Source organism: Rhyacophila brunnea, unplaced genomic scaffold, assembly GCF_057557595.1.
Source record: "Rhyacophila brunnea isolate RB1 unplaced genomic scaffold, BYU_Rbru_1.0 scaffold_4, whole genome shotgun sequence".
Classification (NCBI taxonomy): Eukaryota; Metazoa; Arthropoda; class Insecta; order Trichoptera; family Rhyacophilidae; genus Rhyacophila; species Rhyacophila brunnea.
In genome coordinates, this window is record NW_028233068.1 from 52252813 (window position 1) to 52279835 (window position 27023).

Below are 27023 nucleotides of genomic sequence, written 5' to 3' on the forward strand. Positions count from 1 at the left end.
AACTCATTATCCAAAAAATAAAACAGTATCAGAAACATACAAACGTCCACGATTGGTACGAGTGCAGCTCTACTCAAGTGTTATGGGTAACCGACAATGAACGAATGATCACTCCAATGATGTCCAAAGTTTGATAGGGGGTGGTACAGGAAGAAAAATATAGTACATAGGGAAAATGTTAAAAAGGTCACTTTGAAGGGAATTTATACAACATCATTTCAATTCGATTATCTAACGCAAGTTTTCCCAAACTATGTTTCGCCAAACCTGAATAGGTGTTCCGCGACAATCTGGAAAGGTTTTATACATTGCAACACATTTAAAGATCTTCTACTAAGTATAAGTAAAATAAGTAAAACTAAAATAAGTAAGGAATCTACTTCATATTGAAAGGCGAGTGATGATCAATCTCCACTGATGTATATGACGTTAAGTATCTAGCTACAGGCGGAGGACCATCTTTTCTCATTAAATTTAATTTTAAAGTAGGTAGACCAAGAAATTTCCAAAGTATTTTTAGAACACATACATAACTTGAAAACAAATCTTTTGCAATGTATTCCGAAAACTGGCAAGGATGATTCCTGGGTTTGGAATCCATTTTCTGTGACAGCTAAACCAATCTAATTGATGATGATGAAGAAGAAGAAGAATTTATGAAGCGGGATTTTCTTTTTATACTGCAATGAAGTCAAAGTGCAGGAACAGGCTCGACGCCACACCAGATATTAGAATGCACTTTAACAACTAACTATGTGCCTGATGTCAAGAAGATAAATGCAATTCAAGGACTCAAAATCATCAAAGTCATAAGTGCTTTATTTATTCATATTTTTATGTTTATATTCTTTTATAGTTTTATATTTAAGAATAATTACTAAATAAATAATGTGTTTTAATAACATTTTTTTTAATTCTTACGAGAAGGAATTACCCAACCTAAAAAATAAGCTAAGTGTTCCGTTGAAATTTCCGGATTTGCGAAGTGGTCCATTGCATAAAAAGTTTGGGAAACCCTCATCTAACGTATTAAATAAAATCGATTAAATAGTGGCACAAAATATCGATTTCCGAAAGTATCGATTTTAATCGTACATCCCTAATGAATTTAAGGACGAACATGGTAATTTACCGTTATTTATTAAATCGATACCAGCCCGTATATGTAAGTACAAGCATTTTCAAATAGCGAGCAGCTTTCTGAAATGTATTTAATTTTCTGGGGAGAAACAATAATTATAGGTTGCCGAACTTTCGACCACTTCGTAGACACGCCATCCATCACTGACAAAACCACCGTCAATCGATTTTCAGTCGACGGGAAAAAATATATTATATACAGCATAGACGAAAGTAACATATTATTATAAAAACCTATTGATGACAACAGTATGTTAAAACCCTGAATTAGAATACAGAAGAACATAATATGCTTCCGTCTTCTTCATAAGCTTTATATGAGGCATATATTTCCAAACACTGTTAATTCCACGATTCAATGTTTAAAATTAGTTTATTATTAGGTATTTTACCTTATTATAAACCTTATTATATTTTAAAATTTAAAAATACCATCATTTGTATTATCCAACTAATCGTTCGTTTCAATCAAAGAATTTTGACAATTAATAGAAGACGCATTATATGTATATTATTTTTGTTATGGCATTTTAAATTATTTAACAAATGCATGAAGCATGATTAAGTTGGTAAAACTTCACAAATATTAACACCGCTCAGTTGGTTTTCCGACTTTTTGATATACAAAATGGCTGCCATTTTTATGGAATTGTGATTAGGTACTTACTTGACTGGAGTTATAAACAATGATTTGAGTTTCCCCATCTCTAACCATGTATATGCAGCCGCGGTTTGTGCACGGCCGCCTTCCATGACGCTATAAACGTGTCAGAATGAAAAGATTTTAGTGCCACACTTCCTTGTCCCAAAGCGATGCTGCACGGGACTAATGTAGCAACCATGCACCTTAGTGCTTAAAGAAAGAGTTTTAGAAAATAAAAAGAATCTTAACTTGCTCAGCCGTCATTTACATTTAATGACATGAAGTGTCCTCTATACCCGTGTACTGAAACTCTTCCGAAACAGAGGAGTCAGGAGTTGAAAGTGATGAATCTAAGGAGGGATCGGAATTGTTCCGTCCTCCATATGACGCAGCAAATTTTTCAAATGCCTCAAAGTTGCCTTGGTTGATATCAAGTCGGCGTGGCCAATTGGGCCCGTGTGTGGACGGACCCTGGCAAGCAGCTCCGCTCGGTCGGATCCCATCAATGGACAGTCCCAGAGAACGTGTTCTTGATGATCGTGCCCGCATGTGCATTCCGGCCCATGTCATATCAAGCGAAAACCATGCAGCTTGGTTGCGAAGTCACCATGGTCGGTCAGTAACTGGCTTACCCAATGTGTTGGTCTTAGTTGTCGCAGCTGAAGTCTGCAGGACACATCTGGAAAATACAGATACGTTTGTCGTCCCTTGGTGGATGCCGACCACCAGTTTTACAAACATTTAACATTTTTTTAACTAAATAACAATGCCCAAGTCTAGTATTATCAGCTCAGTCACCGTCGGCATACGCCATGCAAATAATTGGCAAATAAATGTCATTATATAAGCGTAAAGTTCTCTTCACATGATCAATTCTGATTACCTTCATACATGCACCAATAGTCCTTTTTAGCTTCAATTTCAAAAAATTAGGCTTTATGAAAGAACATGGTTGGTTTCAATAAATCTATACAAAATAAAATACGTCATAATTCAAAACACTTTTTATATCAATTTAATTAATTGGCTTCTGTGAGTTTTGTTTCTAAACATATTTGCATGCTTTTAGTGAGTTTTAAAAGTTATAGATCATTCATTACATATTTTGTGAAAATATTTATTAGTGTTCACGTATTTTTTTAATATTATATTTTGACCAATGGTAGGACATGAGGATTAAAAAATAACTAAGTATGAAAAGGAGAGCTTATAAAATTTCTAATATACAATTGAGAGAAAAAAGTGTGGAACAATTAGGATTTAGCATATTATTCATTAACGTGTTATTGCTGTTAATATTTTTGTTGATTTCTATAAATTCTTAGGTATTAGATATTAAATAATGTCTAATATAAAATTTTGTATTTTGATTACTTCAACCAAAATTGACATTTTAATGCCAAGTGACATTTTATAAATTTTAATTAAAGTAATCACCAAATAAACGATGATTTTTTGAATAAATAGATCAATTAAATATCTGTTTGCACACAATTTTCATTATTACATTCGGTACTGTTCGGTTATCAGGCATACAGCGGAAAAGACATTTTGAAAATACCCGATATACTGGATTATTTGTTAGTTTGGGTTAGTTTAGGTTAGGTTAGGTTGGGTTAGGTTAGGTTAGGTTAGGTTACCCTAAAAAGTAATCCAGTTTATCGGCTATTTTCAAAATGTGTTTTCCGCTGTATTCCTGATAACCGAACAGTACCTTACATTCAATTAATTTTCATACAGATCGACGTACGAACCTGTTTCGTGTCTTATATGTTCATATTATATGACAGGTTTGAAAATCTGCTTATAAAAATTTAACTGTGTGATAAATCACCGAAAAGTATCATAAATATAGTAATATAGTTGGGCTGCCATTTTGTTTTATATTTAAAAACCTTACATTATTAAGTTTTTGGAACTCTGACAAAGCAAACGCAGAATAATTAAAACTGTCACAAAACAACAAGTGAATTTGACAGATATATGATTCGAACCCGCGACAGAGATGGACGTTCTAACAATACTGTAGTGATTCTGACAATACAGTACAAGCAGTAGACTTCAATTCAACCAATAAAATAAACATACTCATCTACCCAACTAATTGCCTTTCAGATATGTCATCCATCACAGAGATGAAAACATATTAATGTATTGAAATGTTTACAAACCCTATTATGTCGTTTCATATTTAGCTCGCCATAAAATATCGATTCAATTAGCATTATGACATAATATGTTTCACATACGTATCTAGCTAACATTTTATGAAACAAACTGAGGCACATAATAATACCTGGCATTATGCATGTTAAATTATCCCGTCAATTCCTGGGAGGGAAACACGCGAGTCCTCGCGAAAATATTGTGCGAATATATATTCGGGATACTTCGCATTACCGACGCGCTCCGGAAAAACCCGAAGTGGGGGCGAGTCCATTCCATCGTCCTGGAAAACCCCCTCGGCCTACTGGAATGGGTCTATGTTTACAAACGAAGGACCTGTTCGTACAGATTTGTTTCGCTGTTTCCGGAAATCTTAAAAGGTCTGTTTATTTATTATCTTTCAATCTAACTATTTGTATATGTGTGTGTATTATTAATATTATCATAAACAACGTTATTATAAAATATTCATTTCGTATTATGGTTTTTTTGTTATGTTTATCTGAGTGCGTCTCGTGTTATTCATGCAGATAGCATAAGGGTGTGCATGCATTTCTGTTGTATTTAATAATTTCAATAAATATGTCAACATAACAGTATTATAAAGTTAATATTCTTAATATATTAAACATATTCTATTATATTGAATTTAAAATAATAACACATCATTCAGTTTTCGGCATATATGTTTTGTTGGTAGTATCAATACGGTAAATCTACTTGAAAATAATTTTGCCTTATTAATGGTTATTATTTTAACTAACTAATAGATCGATTTGTAAGCGATAAGACGATTATAATGATATTAACTATTTAAAAAAATAACTTTTAACTTTTTTTTACGTCTACTTTAAATTAAAATTGAAAACTAGTGAGAAAATGGTTAACAATAAGTGCTCGTAAAACGTTTATTACTGTACTTATTCTCTGCATACATCCATATGCTACATTTCGACAAGGAAAATTTAAATTTTCATTTTAATTTCAATAACAGAAATCATAACTTTACGGTAGATTTTCAATTTAAAAAGATCTTTAATTATACAACTAATGTCACATATGTTTCAATAGTGATATTATAAGTAAAATTATCTATTTAAAGAGGTCTTTAAACATAAATATTGTATTAAACGTGGCTAAATAGTGAACACGTTAGTGTTTATAAAACTTTGTTTCTTCATACACAACTATATTTACCATTCCCACGTAATTTTCGAACCACCTGATGCTCGAATCCTAGCAGACGTATTGGCGCCTACAGACAAATTATATATTTCTTACAAAACTAGGTCAAAACAGACATATTTTCATCGCATATCACGTTAAATTATCACATATAGAATCTCAAATATAAATCAAATTATTAATACATCAATATGTATACATTTGGTCGGGAATGAATTGTTTATTATGAGCTCTACGGCGTATTATTTAGGGTCTACGTCAAAGCTACGCTGTAGAAATTTTGACATTAGACATCGCCATGCCCGTTTCTTGTAGACTATCCGGCGCTGCCATCTCTCGTTGGTAATCAGAATCATAATGACAACACGTTAAAAAATTATTATAAACATTTATGTATGTGTTTACGATAATTAATAATTAATTATTACGTGTTACCGAGTATAATACATCGTTTAATGTTGATCTTTTAATTCTCCACAATCAAATTATTTTTAATTTGTACGGTTGCCACTATAATAACTATGTATAATTCAAATATTATCATGTACTCACTATTGATATACATACATGTTGAATTTAATACATATTATAATTATTATGACTATTTCTGACAAAAATGAGTGTGTAGAAGGATGTTCAAATAATGTAAAATACATAAATTGTGAAGGTTAGTTATTACACATTCGTTTGAAATAGAAAGGGTTAGAGAGAATATTTACATTACATATTATATATGTTCTAATGGTTGTACTATTCTATTTGAGCCATTTTTTGACACCCATGTTTCGCCTTTCGGCATCTTCAGGCATTGTGCGCACTCACCAATGGAAAATACACACTAAAATATATTATATTTTTATTTCAAATTCCATCAAGTAACCTGCCCTCGGTCGATAGTACTAATACATATTATATAAATGTGATAATTGAAACTGAAAAATTTTATTGTTCAGCTGGGAACTGGCAGATGATGGATTACTAGTGCGAAACACTGCTAATCTATCATTATCAACTATTGATAATGCCCCTTTAAGGAGGACGAAACTGGTCCAAAATTTAATTAAAAAAGTGGAATAAGTACAATAAAATTGTTTTTTATTTAATTAAACAAATACTTAATCAGATAATACAATGCAGTTTCACCATGAATTGACAGTTAACAGAAGAAATTAATGTCAGTATAATATTAATAATATGTAGTGTGCCTTAATATTATGTTAACAATTTTAGTTTTTTACTGCAAAAAAATAATTGATTTTACAAAAATCGGTATTTTTAAATGCGATCTTCTGCCATCTACTTCGGGCATAGTGTTTTAATATCTTTGTGCACATTACCATGAATGTGACGAAGTTTTAAACTCTTCGTTTTAGTTATGTTCATTATTTTATAATATGGTATCGTAATATGGGCGTGCTTAAGTGGATGCTGAACCAATTCGAAACGTGTTCTAAATTTGAAAATGGTGACGCGCGTCCATCCAGGCAATATGGCCGCAGGAGGAATCAGTTGGCAGTCAGCTTTTCCGAACACGACAGCTCAAAGCGCATCTGTGATCCTTTACCACGGCTGCCTCCGTCCTGATCGCACGTGCGGACGCGATCTCAGTAAAAAAAATATTTTTGAATTTTTTTGACGGTTTCTGCTTGTGAAAAGTGAACACGGTTCGGTGGTATACAATAATTTAGTTAGTACAGTTTATTGTTCTCAACGCGATGGGCGATTTTCAAACTGCGATTTCAAATATTTTTTTAATTTAATCACTAAAACATACTCAATATAGCCTCTATTATAGAAGAGGTTTTTATTATTATAAAATAGTCAGTATTTTTATAAATAGTTGCACCTCTATAAAATCACACATTACGTTATTTCTATGGAATAGCTTCCATTCCTTTTTTAAATCTACAATAACAATTACATATCTACGGAAGTTATATTATTCTGTGGTTGAAATGATTCTAAATTTGAAAAATTAGAACAGTAATGGTCAATTGCATAAAACATTATTATTTTACAATATAAAGAGTACAGCAAACCATATCATTTTAAAATAATATAATTCTAGTTGCTAATAGGTATTTTTTAATAGGATACCATTATATTGTAGAAAAATAATTCTATTTGTTAACTCGACTGTACTCACTGTACTATCAACAGTAATTTGATTCTTGCTCGAACATAACTATAATATTACACGCATTCAAAAAAATATATAATTTTAAAAGATAAAGAAAATATTTTATTAATCAAAATAGCCGTGAAAATTGTGTTAAGAAGTTTTATGATGTTCAATCAAATAATATATGCAATATTGTTGAAAATTGCCAATCGATGAAAACAATGTTGGGAGTGCTTTGTGTGAAGTATTTTAAACGAAACCTTTTTTACAGTCTATAAAACAAACTATTGTTCGTAGAGACATTGTTTTTTTTTAAGTGAAACTAATGGAAATTAATCGTTTTGTTAAAAAAACGATGGATTTTTGTAGTGACTGACAAATTTTACTAATAGTGCGCATTTGGTAAAGTTTTTCAAGGAATTGTGCTCAAGGAAAAGGGACGCTAGAAACGTAAGTTAAACCCAAAACCATCGTCAAGTCCGATAACTAAATATCGTCACTTTCATTTTCGTGTTCTTCAAATATCCTCAATATATCTCTAGCTATCTCTTTGTACTGTATTAATATGCCAATTAATAGGTAAGAACCTTTTCAAATTAATGTTTTCCTTTCTGGATATATATGGTCACATATCTGCAAAACTATATGGAGGCATAGTCTAAAAAATCGGTCTTTCACTTGTATTTCTTTCAAAACGTAAGATAATTGCCATCTATGATATTCATAGAATCCTTATTGTGCGCTTCCATCACTATATTTTAAATGTTTTTTTAGTTTATGGTGCAAAAAAATGGAACTAACTATAGACATGAACAGATGAAGTTTGGTACATTTTAATAATGCACTGCTTTCTATACTTTGTTTATTCTAACTCAACTTCTAAAACACTTTCTTCTAATATAATACTAATATGTAGATATAAAGTAATTTTTTACAACAATTGGCTATAAACTATTTCTTCTTTCATTAGAAATATATATTTTATTTTAATATACAATACGCGCTTTGTTTGAAACCTCCTCAAATAAATATGATTTTTTGACTACTGAAATGTTTATTATTTAATTGCATAGTTTTACTATCTGTTATTATTTTAAATGTGATCTATAATTGTTATTGCATAATTCAGTATATTTAGTTCGTAGATGTTTCTCTATAAAGTATTTCAAGTTGTATCCTTATTTTAAAATATTCTAGCTTTTCATTTGAGAGTAATAGAGTTTTTTCCTACAATTTTTGTATATACGCTTGTTAGGTATATTTTGTTTTTGAATAATCCAAATATATGAAAGAGGATTGTACCTATATAATATTTTATAATACTTTGTAACTCTTTAGAACATTTAGAATTTGCTTTCTATTGTAATTTTTTTTTGTGTGTAGAACATAAATATTTGAAATAAATAAAGCAATATGTCTTATGTGAATCAAAAATCAATTAGTTTAGATTAAGTAAAATAAAACAAAAACTTACTTGTACTTGTACTATGTACCCATTCAACTAAAAGTATGTTTAAAAATAATCATCAGCCGATATCAATCCATTTCTCCAGATTAACGCTTCCCCTAGCTCTTTCTACTGCTTTTCGGTGCATATACTTATTTCTTTTTTGGTTTTTGCGGCCATTTTTCAATGTTATAAAAATGTATCGTTAAACCAACAATAAAATATATATAATTTGATTACACCAAACCAACTAGAAAAAATATTTGAAAAAAGATACGACGCCCAACGGGACTTAAAGTTGTATCCACTGGATTCGCGCCAATGTGCATTACCAATTAAGCATAGGCATCCTATCTAACTGCGATAAATTAACTAGTAGTTTTTACATATTGAAATACGTATCAAATTGCGTTAATCTTCGCTATCAGCGTTTATGTTTTAAGTAATTGTGTATCAATTAAGTGGACTAATTACTAACCGTCGTCGGGATTACTGCAAATTTTAATTATAACGTAATTGCACTTGTTAATAATTTAATAAACTATTTATTTTATTCAACGACTAATTCACAATGTTTGACTATACATAATTTGAAAACACCTCATCCACTAGAAAAAATCTTTGAAAAAAATACGTCTTCCGACGGGACTTGAACTCAAACCAATATTTTAATTTTATAATTTTGTAATTCACCGAAGAAATTGATATTATTTCTATAAAAATAACCCTGTTTTTTAATCTCAAATTCTTTTTTCAGCATAAATAGACCTATTTTAACTACAAGTCTTTAATAGTTTTTACTAACAGTTAAACGTAATTGTTATAACGTTTAATAAAGTAGACTTCTGCAAACAATGCTAAGTGCATTTTGAAGTCAATGCATCATTGGATCAAATCCACTTATCTAATTTACCATCTCTGCGTGAGGTATTTAACGAATGGCATACAATATTGGATGTTATTATTATTTTTAGTATTACTAGAGACCAATTGTTGTTGAACGGACCCACTCTAAGTCACGTACTTACTGTAAACTGTTCACCAAAATATACTTTTTGATTGCACCCTTTTTCACTGCCCAACAATGATCCACAACCGGGGTTCCGCGACAATTCGAATAGGTAATACCTAATAAATAATCCAAAAAAGTACAACTTGAAACTATTTTGGTATCAGGTAATCACAAGATTTAACCTTAACGTGGCCTATTACAAAACTCTACAGTATTTTTAAATTTCGGGTTAGATAATTCCCTCAATTATTATTATTGAAGTAGCGAGGGTTTTCGGTGGGAGAGGCATTTATATAGCAACAAAGAACGCAGGAATAATTAATAATAAATAATTAACTATTTTTTTATTCAACGAATAATTCACAATATTTAAGAATATAATAACCAATAGAAAAATCTTTAAAAAAGTAAGACACTCCGCAGGATCGAACCTGAATCTCTCGGGTATCGCGCCCGCGTACATAGACCGCTATGCTAAAGGCGCCATACTTAATTGCGACAAATTTTAAATAATGGTTTATTTAATATTCACTGAAGTGCTTTCCAAATTGAACTACTATTGGCGATCGGCTTTTTTTATTTTAAATCAAATTAGGTAGTACTTTAATTACTAATCGACGTCACAGATCATTCCAAGATTTTTTGTTGTAACTTACTTGAACTTGCTATAATTTTTTTATTCAACGAATATTTCGCAAGATTTAAGAATGTAACATTCTAATTATTGAACGTAAATATGGAAAGCGCTTCAGTGAATAATAAAAAAACCATTAGTTATAATTTGTCACATTCAAAATTATGTATGTTCGATTAATAATGAATTATCAGTTGTCATTATTGAATATCACCACCTACTACGCACTGCTCATTTTTTTGTGTGGAAGCTTTTAAAATTTTCACGTTAACTTTTCAAGTACCTACAACAAAGCGAACAATATGGAAGTATGCTTATATAACTCGTGTATCCAAAGTTTAGACAATAATTAATAGAATATATTTTTAATGTGATTTTTTTCAAAATGGACAATTATCTAATAATTAATAAAAACAGTAAATTTCCAATGCGTACTTCGGGCGGCACATTTTAACAGAGCACACAACTAAGGGACGAATGTGACTAATACAACTTTTCGGAATAGACTCCGCGTTGGTAAAAAAAAATCGCCTGCGCCATTGTATATCTGTTGCTTTGATTATTTTGCATATGAATTATGACTAAACGAAGTACGAGGTAATCACTCACTTAACTGTTATCCTTTGACACGGCATGTAAATTCCGAGACGTCAGTCAAAATTAATCCAAAAAATAAACTTATATGTGGAACTAACAAATTATTTGTTTCAATGCATTCTTATGAGTTTTAATCGAATTTATTTTATTTCACAAGCGTTTAACTACGTGTATTTTGAAAAAATATTACAATCCATAGTTTAATATTATTATTATTAAATATTTTCACTGAGAATTATCATCATTTCTTCTCTCGACGTTTCGGATTTATTACCGAGACAAGGGATAATATAGAAACATGTAGGTATATGAATGCAAGCACAGCTTTCGCTAACCCCAACATTTTTCAATACACACATCTCTCAGAGCAGCTTTCTTATTCATAGTATGACTGAATACTACACTTTACCACATTATCTCATTAAGAATGATTAACTCTAAAATGAGCCATAAATATTGGAGACGGAAATGAAAGGAAGAAAATTCAATTAGAAATATTTTTTTCCAAAAGTATGAGTCTAAGTTCCACAGTATTCCGGAAATATATAAATTAATTAAATGTTGACCGACTCTTAACAGTATAGTAGAGTTCGATGTTTAAATAAAATATAAACTTTATCATTTTTAAATATAATATTAAATGTAAGTATCACATTTTAGTTTGAAATACTGTTTGTAGCAAAACCGACTATATTATTCAAATTTAAATTTATTTATTTTACATATAATGAACATAACAAATTATAAAATTAAAGCGTTCACGACATGACATAAAATAAGTGTTAACAATTTTTAAAATAAAAATACAGGGAAATGTGAGTTAATAATACAATAAGTAATAAGATAACAAAAATAAAAGTAGATGGAAGCACACAGAGTGAACTTTGATAGTCCCTATCTTAAAAACTTATAAAACAACATCCACCTAAATTCACTCTCACGTAAGTGGAATATATTAATACGAACTATTGCACTCAATTGCGAATTACTATGGTAGTACTAGTTTGTGATTATCTTCGAATGAAACGCGTTAGTCTGTTCGCAATAAATGATTGCATATCTCAGTAAAATTATTACCATTTATTTCAATATAGCACAATCATCATTTTCTACTAACAATTTACCGTATTGCATTCTAATTAAAAGCAAGAACTAAAACTACGATCGAAGTTTACAGTTTCCTGTCACGGTTTGAATATTTATAGTAGTCCTTGATTTTTTGTTTAAGGTCTTATATCAGGATTAATTTCAAGTACTTTTTTATTATAATGATAAAATAAAAAACCTGAAAAAGGTTAGTTTTCCAGTGAAACGTTTGAATCACTTGAATTAATAGTGAGCGTTAAAAAATCCTTGTAGGAAAGGTTTGTTTTTTGTTATATTTTTTCTAACTGCCTTTCCCGATTTGACATCACATAACTAATCACAGATGTCTAAACCAGTCAAGAAACAGTATATTTACGTATAATGACTGCCTACCGTATGTTTCAAACACACAAACATTAATTAAACGTAGATTAAATAAATACATACCAAAAAACGTCTTCCCTGGCAGAAGGGTAGTTTTCCACATACACATTTGTTGAAACAAATTGCTTTATAAATGATAAATGTGCAGTGGGAATCAGATTTTTTACCAAAAAATAATAATACATAGCTTAAAAATAGTCGTGAACAGTTCAAGAAACATCTCAAGCAAATTAAGTACAAGTTTATTTCCTGATAGATAATTGACCATCATTTCTTCATCGTTAAAAATGTCTATAAGGAACTTGCATAATATTGAACAAGATAATGATAGTTCTTTGACTCTGGATATTTTGATTATCAACCAAGCCTCATTTAAATAATATTAATATATACATACTGCTTCTTCTTCTTTATCGCGGCGCTATAACTGTATATGGGTCTTGGTCTCCTCCAACTGCATCAATCCAACTATTGTTAATGCCCTTTCCAACCAGTTTTGGTAAACTTGATTATTTTGACCGATTACCAATTATCTACGTGTACACACGTTGTAGTATAATATTATGCCTATCAATAGACACTTTTTTTACTTTCACATATTATTGTACCTTTCCGTATCTGTTCACCCTTCCACCTCAATGTCCGCCAGATGCATCTGTTACTAAATTATGATCGCACATTTATTAAGCTTGAAAAAATAGTTTTAATTACCAACATTTAATATATTATATATTAATACAAAAGTGCTACAAACAGCGAAAATTAACCAGTATACAGAGGGAAAATTTTGAATACAAAATACACGTCACAGAAAATGTCTACGTCCTTGGGGAGTGCATTGACTAGTCTTGCACCCCTCGCTACTGATGCCTGATAGGCTTGACACGGGGAAACGATTCCGATCCGGAATAAATCATGGTAATTGATAGGCGCATGTAAATTCAAATAGTTTAGGACACCAGGATTAGAAACCATCCCTCGCAATAGTAGGCAAATTTATTAATAAATAACTTATTCAGGCAATGTTACCACCACAAAATACTATACTAATAATAGTAAGTATGTTTGATTATTCACGTAGAATGAATGTCTCTTATTTTTACATGTGACTTGCACCTTTTTTATTATTGCATTATTACTGTAAATTGTACATCAATTTATTATTTCTTCGTGAATATCTTAAACGGATGATGCAATGGTATTTTTTTGAATTCCAATATTTTCATTCACAAACGTGTAGTCAGTCAGTGTCGCAGGCAAAAAAAAATCATTAATTTACTGCACCTTAAAATTTACCGCCACTAAACAACGCGTGGCCTGCCTTATTCTGCTGTATTTGAATAGTTTGACTTCAGAGCCAATCAAATGTGTAAATACCTACTAGTAAATTTCCCTTGTTCGTACATTCTTGATTAAATACAGCACACATAAACGAATTGTGAAAAAGTTGTAGAATTAAAATATAAGTAATTTGATGTTCGTCTACGGTAAATTTTCCATGAAGCCTGAAAAAATAATGATGGATTAGCTTGTAACTATATTGTAACGTTATATAGTAAGTATACACGCACGTTCTTGCTCGATGGTTTTACGCTCATTCCAACATGTCTCAACGTGTGTACCTTCTGGCTCGATGGTTTTTTGTTCGAGATCGAGCAAATTGCGCGATCCGAAATAGATTGAAGGTCCTTAATTCTTGCTCGATGCAGTTTGAGTGAGGGAGTAAGGATGCACCGGCAAGGCTAGTGTGGCCTCGCTCTTACTCGTGGTCGAAGTAGTGGCGGTGCGACGGTGGCCTCACAGCGTCTTGTGTCGAGTTGCTCGACTGTATGGACGCAACGACGAGCATGCTTCCAAGTCAACATGCTCGATCGAGCAAAACCGCCGAACAAGAACGTGCGTGTGTACTAAGCTTTACTCTATTCATAATTTATTAGTAACTTCTGACAAAGATTTGGTTAAAGAATTCACACGTTGTTTTTTAATGTGTTTTTGGAACCATAATACTTATGTACTTAATAGATTGAGCAAGTGAGTATTATTAATTTCTCGTAAAAACAAAAATCTGTTAATACAATTTCCACTCTGTGGAGGCCCATATTATGATCTTGTTATCATCGGACATGAAATATAATATATATAGTGCCCAACCACGTAACTTATAATATTTTATTTATTTCATACTATAAAAGCCAATATAGTTTACTGAGATTTTCCTTGAAATTAAATTCAAATAAAGGTAGTGTTGTAATTTTTCTTCATTACTGCAATCGAATAAATTTGAGACAATTTTTCAACGGCGTAAGACATGCCAAAGTTAAATCATATTGGTAAAACTTGATTTTATCCTAAAGTCATTTTTTCACACCGGATATATTTGTGTTTTCAGTACCTCCGTAGCTAGTAGCTCAGTAGCGCAGTAGCAATATAGCTCCAGGCGCGAATTTCCAGCTGTGACAGCACAGGTAATCAGACGAATCAAAAATGTAGTTTTTTCTAATTATTTTCATTGAACAACGCATGCAGAATAATATAAATACTAACATTTGTAATTACAAAAAAAATAATTGGTATCTTGTTATATTGTATATATTGCATTTTTATTCCCCTCCGAGCCGTTCAGTATTCGATAATAGACTTTATTCAGTTTCATGTCAACAATATTTTTCAATGGTTATTGATCTATTTGCATTCATACTTGGTTTTAAATAAGTTTAATTAACATTTGTCCGATACATTAGAACAATACTATCAAAAACTTAACCATTACGAGCGGAATGCAGAAACATTTGTCATAACTAAAATTTCCTTAGCAGAAAACACTATGCAGGAACATTGTCCTTAGTTAAGATCATTTCTATTGAAAATAATACCATATTTAAAAATTCTCTTATATAGTTTAGGTAAATTATTTTATAATTGTTAAACGATTACAAAAATAGGATAACTGCATTTAATAAATGAAATAACTATAAATACATATTATTATTTAATTATAATACTCTTATGTTTCCGTTATAAGTCATTATACGTGATTCCACCGACACCGCAAGATATTTTTTTAACATGGTAACACTAGCGTCAAGTGTCATTCTATCATCTGGCATCTTGTATTTCGCTGGCGTATAAAAGTAAAATAATATTCTGCAAGTACATGCACAAACGAATTAACACTATCAATATCCATATTGAGATACATTGTTAAATGAATTTGAGTGTATGGACTGTTGTATAGACATGCGAATTTATTTTGACAGCTGCTGTCAGTGGTAAATGGTAATACAGAAGGCGGCGTGTTCATAACAAAAGTAGTCTATGGTTAAGGATTCCTTAACTCTATACTCTGGATTATCTATAGTTAAGTAATGCTTTTCGGCGACTTCATTAGGATCGAAATCTTAGATTGTGCATGCCGCTGTACATCTTGAAGAGCCGAGAATGTAGTTTAAAATTTAAAAAAAACTATAGTTGATTATATAATATAAAAACACCTGAATTAATATTAATTAGACTGATACATACAGCGTAAAATACGCAAGGAAAACAATGATATACCTACCTAACAATTAAGTTGGAATATGAAGACAGGAAATGTTTCCTTACAGCTAAGAAAATGGGTCAGATAGGAAATCCCGTAGAGCTGTTTTGCTTCATTGCAATTCAGAGTATGAAAATACATGTGACAAATCTGGGCTAAAGTATTCACTATATACACCTGTGGAAACACTCGTGTACACTAGGGATTGCAATTCCGGAGAGAATTTATAATACAGGTATTTCAGGATTAGTATTCCATACCCTGGATCCTGAAACACCCGAAAACTAATGAAGATTTTATATATATTTATTATATAAGAATATTTGTACTGATTATTAATTAAAATCGCATATATTATTACATTACTATGATACAAGAGATGCAGGTTCGCCTGTTGGGTGTCTTACTTTTTTCAAAAAAGATTTTTTAGATGTTTTCAAAATTATGTGTGTTCAATAATTAGAATGTTACATTCTTAAATCTTGTAAATTATTCGTTGAATAAAAAAAATGATTAATTAAAAATTATTAGCAAGGTCAAGTAAGTTACAACCAAAAATCTTGGATTGATCCGTAACGTCGGTTAGTAATTAAAATAATACCTACTTTGATTTAAAATACAAAAGCCGATCGCCAATAGTAACTCAATATGGAGAGCGTTGCAGAGATTATTAAGAGCAATTAGTTAACATGTGTAGCGATTAAGTTCGACGCCTATATCATAGTGGTATATGTGCATGGGCGCGAAACCCAAGAGATACACGTTCGATTCCTGCTGGGTGTCTTACTTTTTCAAAAAAGATTTTTTTTCTATTGGTTATAATATATTTTCTCAGAAATATGTTCAAAATTATGTATGTTACATTACTATGTTTAATCCTAAAATGACCATGGAAGATATTGTATTAAAAGATTTTTGTTTATAAATCGATGTTAGCCATTTGCTCAACCTATTAGGTATACATATATACTGCTTCTCAACATTCAACAATATGTGAATTATGTGAAACCCCGGGACTGATGACATTATAAGCCGCTATCGTGGTGATCAATCACATAATATATATTATATAGGGACATAATAACGAACCATAACACAAACCGTCAAATATATTAAGTATAATTATCTAGGTACTAATTTATATCGACCATTGTGCAATGCACCAACTTGCAGAATATTTTTTTTTTGTTAAATAGCAGCTAATTTAATCATTCTAAAAACTATGAGGAATTTCCACCAGGTGTTGTAATAACTAATAAAAAGTTCATAAGAGTTTCTCTATTTAAACTTATAGTATATCAATCAAATTTTTACAAGACAATTTCTATTTTTAATGAAGTTGAAATTTGATGACATGAAATGACTTTCCTTTCTGTCACTGTACGTAAAGCGGAAGAATACTAAGTACTATACTTCACAAATCAACTTTATCGGTTACCGCCTATATAAGAATCAGCCTATGAATCTCATTCGTTTATCATGGCAGCTTATACAAGATTAAAACTTCAAGTTGGTGCACTCGACTAGACCATTCATTAAATTCAGAACAATGCCTAAGTGCCTACATACATATTCATAATAAAAATACGTAAAACTAATAAAAAGCTATGGTTTAATCTGTTATATCTGACTATACATTTTTTCTAAACACATAAATCGACTGAAACCGGTTTTTCCGCGCTTACTAAGTAAGCTCTACGCAGCGTAGTAAAGCGTAGACCCACTTTTAATGTAACGTAACCGTACAATATCTGCGTTATCTGACCTTAAACTATAGAATGAGTTATATTTAATATTTCTCATTAGTTATTTATAAATACGTTTGATAATCATGTATTAATATCTACCTTTTTTTCTTCACTTTTATCGAAAGACAACATACTATATAATAATATAATATTTGTCTTCATGGACTTTACTGTTATGACTCTTAATTACTTGTAATTGATATATTTATGTCTCTCCAGCATTTTCTGTATTATCTTCTATATACCTAGCTGAATATTTGTAGCATACGTCACTTAGAAGCTATCCATAGACTGAAACTGTATGCGGCTTAGAACCGTCTGCCATACAAAACTTATGATTTACATTCATAAAAATATATTTTCACTTATTTTATAAGTGTAACTGTATGGTATAAACGGATACGATCAGATGCTTATAATATACTTTGTGAAAATATATCTCCATGAAGAGAAATCACCATGCTTTTCCGCATCGACCATAAATGATTCCGCGGTCAGTTAGCCTCTCCAAAATGTATTATTGTGTTTTTTCTTCTGGCTATATAGCCAAAAAATTGCAGAATTTTCTATAGACATATTGTAAAGAGCCTCTCATTCACGTTTACTTCTTTCAGAATGAATATATTCGTGCTGTTTGCATATATGGAATCCTCAGCATTTGCATTCAATACCATAATATCACAACGGCGTCAATACGTGTGCTCAAAATCGAAACACTTTAAATTAAAACACTTTACCTGATAATCTGCAGTCTATTTCAATATCTTAATAGTTTTCCACATTCGGTTCAAAGCTATCATGAGTACTTTACAATGCTTATTCTGTGATTAAAATCATTTTCGCAAGCGCCAGTTTTTATAATGCATGAGCCAAGATAAATAAAATCGTCATCTATATTTTCAGTCTTCGTAGTGCGGCGTTGTTGAGCAACCGAATGCTTCCATCTACATATTATTATCATTGTTTATCTTAGAGCCTATGGCTTGACTGTCTACTTCTACGCATATATTATAATAAGTGCAATCAAGTCAGTAATTAAACCTGTAAGTAACTGTTGCACTGTGTCGTGTTTTGTGTACTTTCGTTGATATGTTTGATTTTGGTCATTGTGAAGCATAGAACAGATAATAAATAGAATTCCGATAGGCAATAATATACCAATACAGTAAATTTTGAACCAGGGTTTTGAATGTGTAAGTGTCCTACAAAAATGAACCACGCATTATAGACGTGCAATAGAGTGTGTAATAGACCAATATTAAATGAGCGTCAGTGCATAAACCGAGAGCAGTTGTCAGTATTCGATGTATGACGTATTCTTGACACATGTTTAAATTAATCCCGTATTCTTCCTTACTCGAGATCGGTTGCCTGCTTCTCCTTACTCTTTAGGTATTTCAGTTCCCATTAGTTCTGAATTCTCTGTTATGAAGTGTATGTTTCAGGAGCAATAGTTGCGATAGCACATCTATTACAAAAGACCCATCATTTTCTTTTTGTGATTTTTCATTTTTACGAGTATATTAAGACGTATTTTACTATTTGGGTTTGTATAAGGACATAATATAACGTATAAGAGTTTTGTTTATTGTCGTAATATTTTTGAATAATTATAGTTAAGACTTTAACCTTTTTCATTTATTTTTTCTTTGTCTTCTGAAGTTTGTCTTTTATGGTCTTCGTGACTATTTTCAAGTATAAAAGTAACTAGTAAAACTGTAGGTAGATAATCAAATCAATATGACATCACAACAAATTGCACTTAATTAGAATAGTATCTCTCTTGTGATATCATGTAGGTATAGCTACTGAAAAATATTATTATAGTTGATTAAGTTGGGTCCCAGGCTCGAATCCTGGGTCTGGCAAGTACACATATTGTTTTTCAATTTGTGTCAGGATCGGACATGGTCGAAAGAAAAAAATTAAAAGATAATAGTAAATTTGACCAATACCTACCCTTACTTTCAAAGCTATCTTATTTTGGGGAAACTCTGCAATCCCACCATATAGGTATCATATAGTAAAGTTATACTATATCAACTATTTACAGTTTATCTTCGTTATTTTTGTGTTAAAACAAATATTCATTATAACACTTTCTTTTTAGATGGCAACCGTAAAGTTTTGTAAAAAAATCATTATTGTAATCACACACATGCATTTGGGTCAGATGTACCAATGACAAAATAAATTCAGGTAATTTGTAATAATAGTATACCTATATATTACCACGATTAATCAAAAATGAGATAGGTTTATTACTAATTTCTTCTTGTCGGTCGCTTCCTCGTGACTGAGGATGCTGACCACTCTGAAACGCAGCCATATTCTGAGCAACCACGACTCTCTGCCTCTTGTGGTTAACTGTCACTTCGTGAGTTCATTCAATTAGTACAAACAACAAATAATACTGCTTTCAATTCTTCGATATTTTAACTCAAGCTTATAAAATAATATAATTATATTATTTGTAAAAATATTTCTTCTTCGTCATGTCGGGTCTTCGATAGGTACAATGCATACGAAGGCAACACCATTTTTCTCGGCTTGTAGGATCTCGTCGAAATTGCAGCTTACTGGGCAAGCCTTGCATGAAAAAAGGTGCTCCATGCTTTGAATTTCACCGCACTCGCAGGTTTGGTCGTCGGAGAACCCCCACTTCACCATGTTGTCTAGAGTGCGCCCTACCATGGTTCTCAGTCTGTTTAGGGCTTTCCATGTACAGTACCTGAGACTGGCTCCGGGTGGGAGATGCTCTGCTGACTTTACCCAACCTTCAAGACCCTCAGAGGCTAGGTTCCCCTTCCATCTTCTTCGAGTGGGACGGTCAGAGGTATGTTTGTCGCCATAAAGCTTCTTCGGGATTTTAGCACATTTGATACCCATGCATGACGTGTCGCGGGTCCCTCTCTTGGGCTGCCTTTTGAACTTGGGCTGCAGTTGCAGAAACCAGCTTGTTACGGGATTTAAATATATTGATAAAAATATTTAGTTATTTGCTTATCATCATCATCGTCAGCCTGAACCTATTCACTACTAGGTGAAGACCTGTCCAAGCCGATTCCACTCCTCTCACTTCTGAGTGTTGCATTGCCGCATACTTACACAGAATCTATTTCGATGATCAAGCAGTTTCTCCCTTCTTCAGCGGAAGTTTCCTCATAATAATAATAGTATTATGCGTTGGCCTCTGGCTGATTCTCCTCCATGTTATGCATTCCAGGAATAACATTAAATAGTCCTACCTCTTTGGAAATTAAATATAAATTGGAGCTAATCATTTTATTCATTGCAAGAGATTATCCTGTTTAAATCTATTTATTTCGACTACGCTGTGTAATAAATAATATTATACATTATTAGATATAATGCCGCGCAATCGGACCGCTCTCAAAATGGCTTCAATTAGCCGCTTGTTATCAGAATGGACCAATTTTACCGCCTTTTTGACACTTTAATTCAACTGTAGCTTTAATATTATAATATAACTTAAGTCATTTACTTAGAACTTTCGAAAATAGTATTGTTTATAAGCAGAATGGATTTTGTTTGTTCAATATTTTTTTTATTCTTGACTGAATTTACATAGATTTTAGGGGTCCAGGATGATTTGACACCGGGTCAACTGGACGCCATGCAATTCAAAAATAAATAGACGTTAGGTACTTATACATACATTTAAAAAAAATATTTAATACTATTATTTATATTTAAATTATTATTATTATGATTTAAAAGTTCGTGAGAATTCAAATATGCACACGTAAATAATGATTTAATCGTGCATATATTTAAGTTCCAACGAAAAAAGAGTTTTTTATTTTTATATAAAGCCTTAGGCATAGTAATTCTCAATCCGCAACAGAAAAAAAACATTATGTTAAGAGTAAAATGAATTAAAACTACTAAGTAGTAGATAGAAACTGATTAAAATTCATCGTCTACGTTCTGTTTACGTATCTACGACAGTGCGGCGTCCAATTGTCCTGGCGTCCAGTTGTCCCATTCTAGATTTTAGAGTATGACTTTCTTTATCAAAAATGCAGTACTATTTAGAAAAATCACAGAAGAAATCGTAGACTGAGTGGGATACTACATACATAATGTAGATAACAAAGGGTAGGCATAGAGTAGGAACAATCGGTACCACAAACAAAGTAATACCATATTCTTAATTAACAATTTTTTATTCAACGAATAATTCACAAGATTTAAGAATGTAACATTCTAATTACTGAACAAACATAATTTTGAAAACACTTCTAATAAATATTTTATTTGAATGCTTTTTTTTAGATTGCAAACATAAACTTTTTAAATCACTTTTTTGTATTTTTATACTATTACTAACTAACGTATAATGGTTCATTAAGCATCGCAACCGGGAAGGTCTAAAATGTAAGAGGCTTGCACGATTCTTTACCAATTTTTATATAGTCCCAGAATAATGCAATAATAATTATTAATGTAGATATTATCGATATAATTTACAAGTTGGTCAAAAAACAAAATAGCTGTATATAGCTATTTCGATGCGATTTGATGATTTATAAAATAACGTGTGAAGCATGGATAAATAAACAAATATATAAAAAAAATACCTAATAGCAACCCGAACATATCACATGCCTATTGAAAGAATCTTATTTTGGTTTATTCATAGGATATTTGTGATGAAAACAAGAAACTAGAAACCGATTTGTTTGTGTTTCACTCGAGTATCCTTAAGAGACTTCAGTGAAACGGCAAATAATTTTCAACTAGAAGTGCGACGAAATTTTGGACTCGCTGGCAATCGGAGAGCGAAAATCGAGCTGTGAACACGTCAATTTGTTTCGTGATGGCGACGGGGGTATTAATTCTTAAATCGTGTAAAGATGACTAAAAAACGTTACCCATTTACTTGAAAAAGAAAACATGTCAATGAATATATTATTATTGTTACTAATAGAACAATAAAAAGAGCATTAAATGGACGCATGTTGGATTTATATGACAAATTATATTTCGTTCGGCACGCGTCATTTGCACAATCCGCGCATCGCCTAGCCACGGTGTTTTTAGATCATGCCTCAACTGAGGTATAGCCATATTATTAGCAGAGATTGAAAAAATGTTAACGTTTTGTTAATGTTGAAGTATCGAGTTGGCGATGGTTACAACTGATTCAGATTGTGAATATATCGTCAGAATATTTAGTTAATACACCAAAACTATCATGATTCACAACTCAAAACTGCAAAACTAATAAAAAATACTGTTTGAATATAATTATAATTGAACAAAAAGTTCACAATCGTATATATTATAATATTGTCTTACTTTACTATGAATTTGTCATTGGTTTACATTTAATTTAACTTGAAATTTAACTAACAATGAGAAAACAACACTCTCCACTGTAATTGTCATCAAATATTTCTAATGATTTTTCAATTCTCCATTTTTCTGTAAGTGGAAAATTGTTTTTAAAATAACATACTACTAAAATGTATTTTTAATTTATATATCTAAATTACCCATTTTAAAAACCCCTGGAACGTGAAAATTACATTCGGCTTCAATGCTTTTCAGTCAGTTGTGAATCGGTCTAAGGGTTTCGGCAATTTTCATTTCGTGTAAATTACCTGATATGCCAATATACATTAGTTTTCATCGCTTAAATGTTTAAAAAAAACAAAGAACAACTGATCATCTCTCTGTTTCATTATAAATTTAGTCTTAACCTAAGTGTATGCGTATACTTTATATACGTATTTGTAACTTCTTTCATAATCATATTACAATATAGATGCGACTGATTATTTTTTTATTCTCTATATCCAATATCCATTAGTCTCCATTACCGCAGTATCGCCAAATTCCGGCAAACACTTGGCAGCTTCCTGCCCGGCATGAGCGTGCGACCGGCGAATCGCGAACACACTCCCCGATGACCTGATCATCATCGAGGACAGGATGCGAGGGAACGAAGTGCGTGGTGGATCGCCAATTATCTATGACTTGGTTGGATTCTGCTGTCGGAGGCAAATATGCGCTACACTGATTTATAGCGACTGAATCGTCGCGCAGAGAGAGGTGCGCGTAGTGATGTCACTTCGCGTCGATCCGCGAGACCCGGTTGTTGAAGTTGTCGTACCGGTACGGCCGATTTACTCTATTCAAGTTATAAGTGCAACTATATATCTCAAATATATTAATATCGGCTAAAGTTAAATAGCATTATGCGAATAAAATTCCACTAGAACATTATGTTCTTGCGTTCCACATAATGTTATGACATCATTGTTTTGTTTTTCAGATAATCCCATTTACATTCAAGTATATAAATAAAAATATATAATTTAGAAAAACACTTTCTGAGAGCATATATTATAACCAATAGAAAAAATCTTTTTTGAAAAAACGTAAGCCAACCCGACGAGGAATCGAACTCCGTATCTCCCAGGTTTAAGCCCTGATCCGTTGCATTACCACTATGCTACGAGGTGACATACTAATTGCGACAAATTTTAACTATTGTTCAATTTTAATACCAACTCATCAGTGCTCTTCCAAATCAAGATACTTTGGCAATCGATTTTTGTTTCTTAAATCTCTAGCTTGATTTGGAAGAGCACTGACGAGTAGGTATTAAAATTGACCAATAGTTAAAATTTGTCGCAGTAATTACATTTTAAAGGACTTGCTAAATATATTAACAGTGTGTATCTAATATAGTATAGTATTTACAAACACTTAAAATTAACAATACTAGATGTTATATTACTTGCTAATCAACATAAAATAAAAATCACATTATTTCTAAGTGAATCTTTGTTGTTTAAAATATTATATAAACTAAAATTAACTACATATATTATAATAAAGTCAGTGTTCATTTGCCATTGGTGATTGCCCATAGTGCCTTAAGATGCTGAAAGGCTGGGTTGTAAAAAAATACTGAAATGGAATAATACTATACTAAAATCAATTAAAATTTATTCAACCATAATATACATAACATACTGAATTTAATGGGATCAACCGGCAATCCTCTGTGAAAAATTTAAATAAACTCAAAATAAAGGGTCTACTTACTCCAATGATAATGAGAAAAACCTCAGATAATCGACCATCATATAATGTTTTAATAAAGTGTATATAAGCGAACAAAACCGGTCATGAATGGAATTGAACTATATGGCTTGATTTAATTTATTTAACTACAGCCTACGTGTTGTTATTTTAATTAAATAAACAAATAGCTAATTTATCTACAAATGTATTTTAAAAACTAATAACAGCGAACCGGTTAATATTTTCTAGTGACATCACTAGATGATGGATACGTCATTCCTATCATATTATGTTAGATAATCTGTGATATTATATCTAGATCACTTGTGGTCACATCACAATGCCTGTATGTATGTGTTTGATGATTCTTGACTATATCAGCTGTTCAGAGTGTCAGAAACAGACAATCACTCCTCGCCTGTCAAGTGTGTCATACAACATGCTACTTAGCATATGTATTGGAATCCTAATAGACCAGCAACAATATTTTGAATTGATTAACTTAAACAATTACTTGTCTATGTTACACTTATGGCCATTGATTTTTTCCGTACAATGCATGAAATGTATTAAACTTTTCCCATTTTCCGGTTGAGGTATAGTGATATGGGCGAGGCTGCATAGGAACTAGAGATATCTAGTGACAGACGTATGAAATATGTAATACGGAACTGAAATCATAAATTAGTCCGGAAACGGTCATTTTAAACAGTTTATTTTTGGATTTTAAAATTTCTGTTTTATATCAGTAAATTGTATGTAATTGCATGTTTTATAATTCCATCATTAAATGCCCATTGACGTCATCATTGACGTTTTATGATATGGTCGAGATGTGTGAAAAATTAAAATAATCCAAATTTTTAATCTGAAGGTTAGTCTGTCAGAATCATTCTATACTTTTTTATTCTTTTGTAATAAACAGATATACATAAAGTGAAGGGTTGTATTAACAGATTTTTATTTTTACGAGAAATTGATGTTAGCCACTTGTTCAACCTATAAGGTCCATATTTATATTCAAATACAAATTGAAAAACAATATGTGTATTTGCCAGACCCAAAATTCAAACCTGAGACCCACGAAATTATAAGTCGACGCGCAATCCAAGGGTCAATTTTCAAACTGCGTTAATTTGTTTACTAAGTCAATTTTATTTTTACTTTAATGTAAAATATAAAAAAAAAATTAAATTGTATGGATTTTTTAACGGAAATATTTATATATAGGTACATATTCTATGTACTTAAACACTAAACTCTACCAATATTGCAATAAGGGTAATGGGGAAAGTACATTTTTGTTTTGTTAAATATTGTAGTGCATTGTAAAACCTGTGGACATATCAATGCTAGATAGCATAATACCATTGAAAGCATTTAATTTTATCATTAGTAATTCATATATTATATTCATTTCACAGCACTTCATAAAAATAATCCCTTATATCATTATCCTAAGAGATTTTGGATAACACATTAACATCTTATCTAAATGCCTCTTTGTTGACTAATCAACACTTTCACTTCAATGTATACACTCACTAAAGATCTTCAGATTGAATTAAGGACATTTTTACGCAAATCGACACTACTAGATATAATATATTATTACTTTTCAAATCCACTTTCCCGAATTCATGATCCATTGAAAACCCAAAAAATATATATTTTACTAAATATACAAAAAATTCATGCAAGCCAATGTGAAAAATTGCCAACAATAGATGACAATGATAATGGGTTCCCTTTAATAAGAAAGGCAGTAGCCGAGTCGGCAGAGCGGCTACCAATATAGCCGTAGGTTGTTGGATAAATCCCGCGGCTGGGCAAATAAAGTGCATGTTGTTTCTATCAATGTGCGTTTGATCCAGTGCGATGACCCATGGGTTGGACAAAATCTTAATCTCACTTCAGTCGTGTATGTTCGATTTATTTATTCCCTAGCACCCATGCATGCAAAGTATTAGTATAATAACTTGAAGGTTTTCATTATCCATACCCTCTGAGTCCTTCAGAAGCTTTCTCAGTCCTGGACGATCCAGTTTCGCCTCTTTAGAATTATTTTCTACGACCATCTTTAAATCTTCTGTAACGTTATCCAAACATGTCAGAATATGATGCCCAGCCCATCCATTCTATACACAAGACTGCTTTCGGCCGCTACGGCAGCTATCTAGGGTAGCTTTGTATCGAAGTATAACCACTTATTGTAACAATTACAATAAACTGGTTGTAATTGTTATAATAAATGCTATG

At 31.5% G+C, this 27023-nt stretch overlaps 1 protein-coding gene across 6 annotated transcripts in view; it reads left to right on the forward strand.

Moving 5' to 3' along the window:
• The first annotated feature begins 6655 nt into the window (after positions 1–6655).
• Gat (sodium- and chloride-dependent GABA transporter) overlaps positions 6656–27023 on the forward strand; it is a 40557-nt gene continuing 20189 nt past the window's right edge. Inside the window, exons 1-2 of one of the 6 annotated variants that reach the window (XM_085953697.1) lie at positions 6656–6821; positions 7528–7706. The gene's annotated coding sequence lies outside the window, so the exon portion shown is untranslated. Of the gene's footprint in view, positions 6822–6867; positions 6955–7527; positions 7707–27023 lie in introns of those variants that run through there. The other 5 variants (XM_085953701.1, XM_085953696.1, XM_085953700.1 and 2 more) reach the window with 5 other exon arrangements.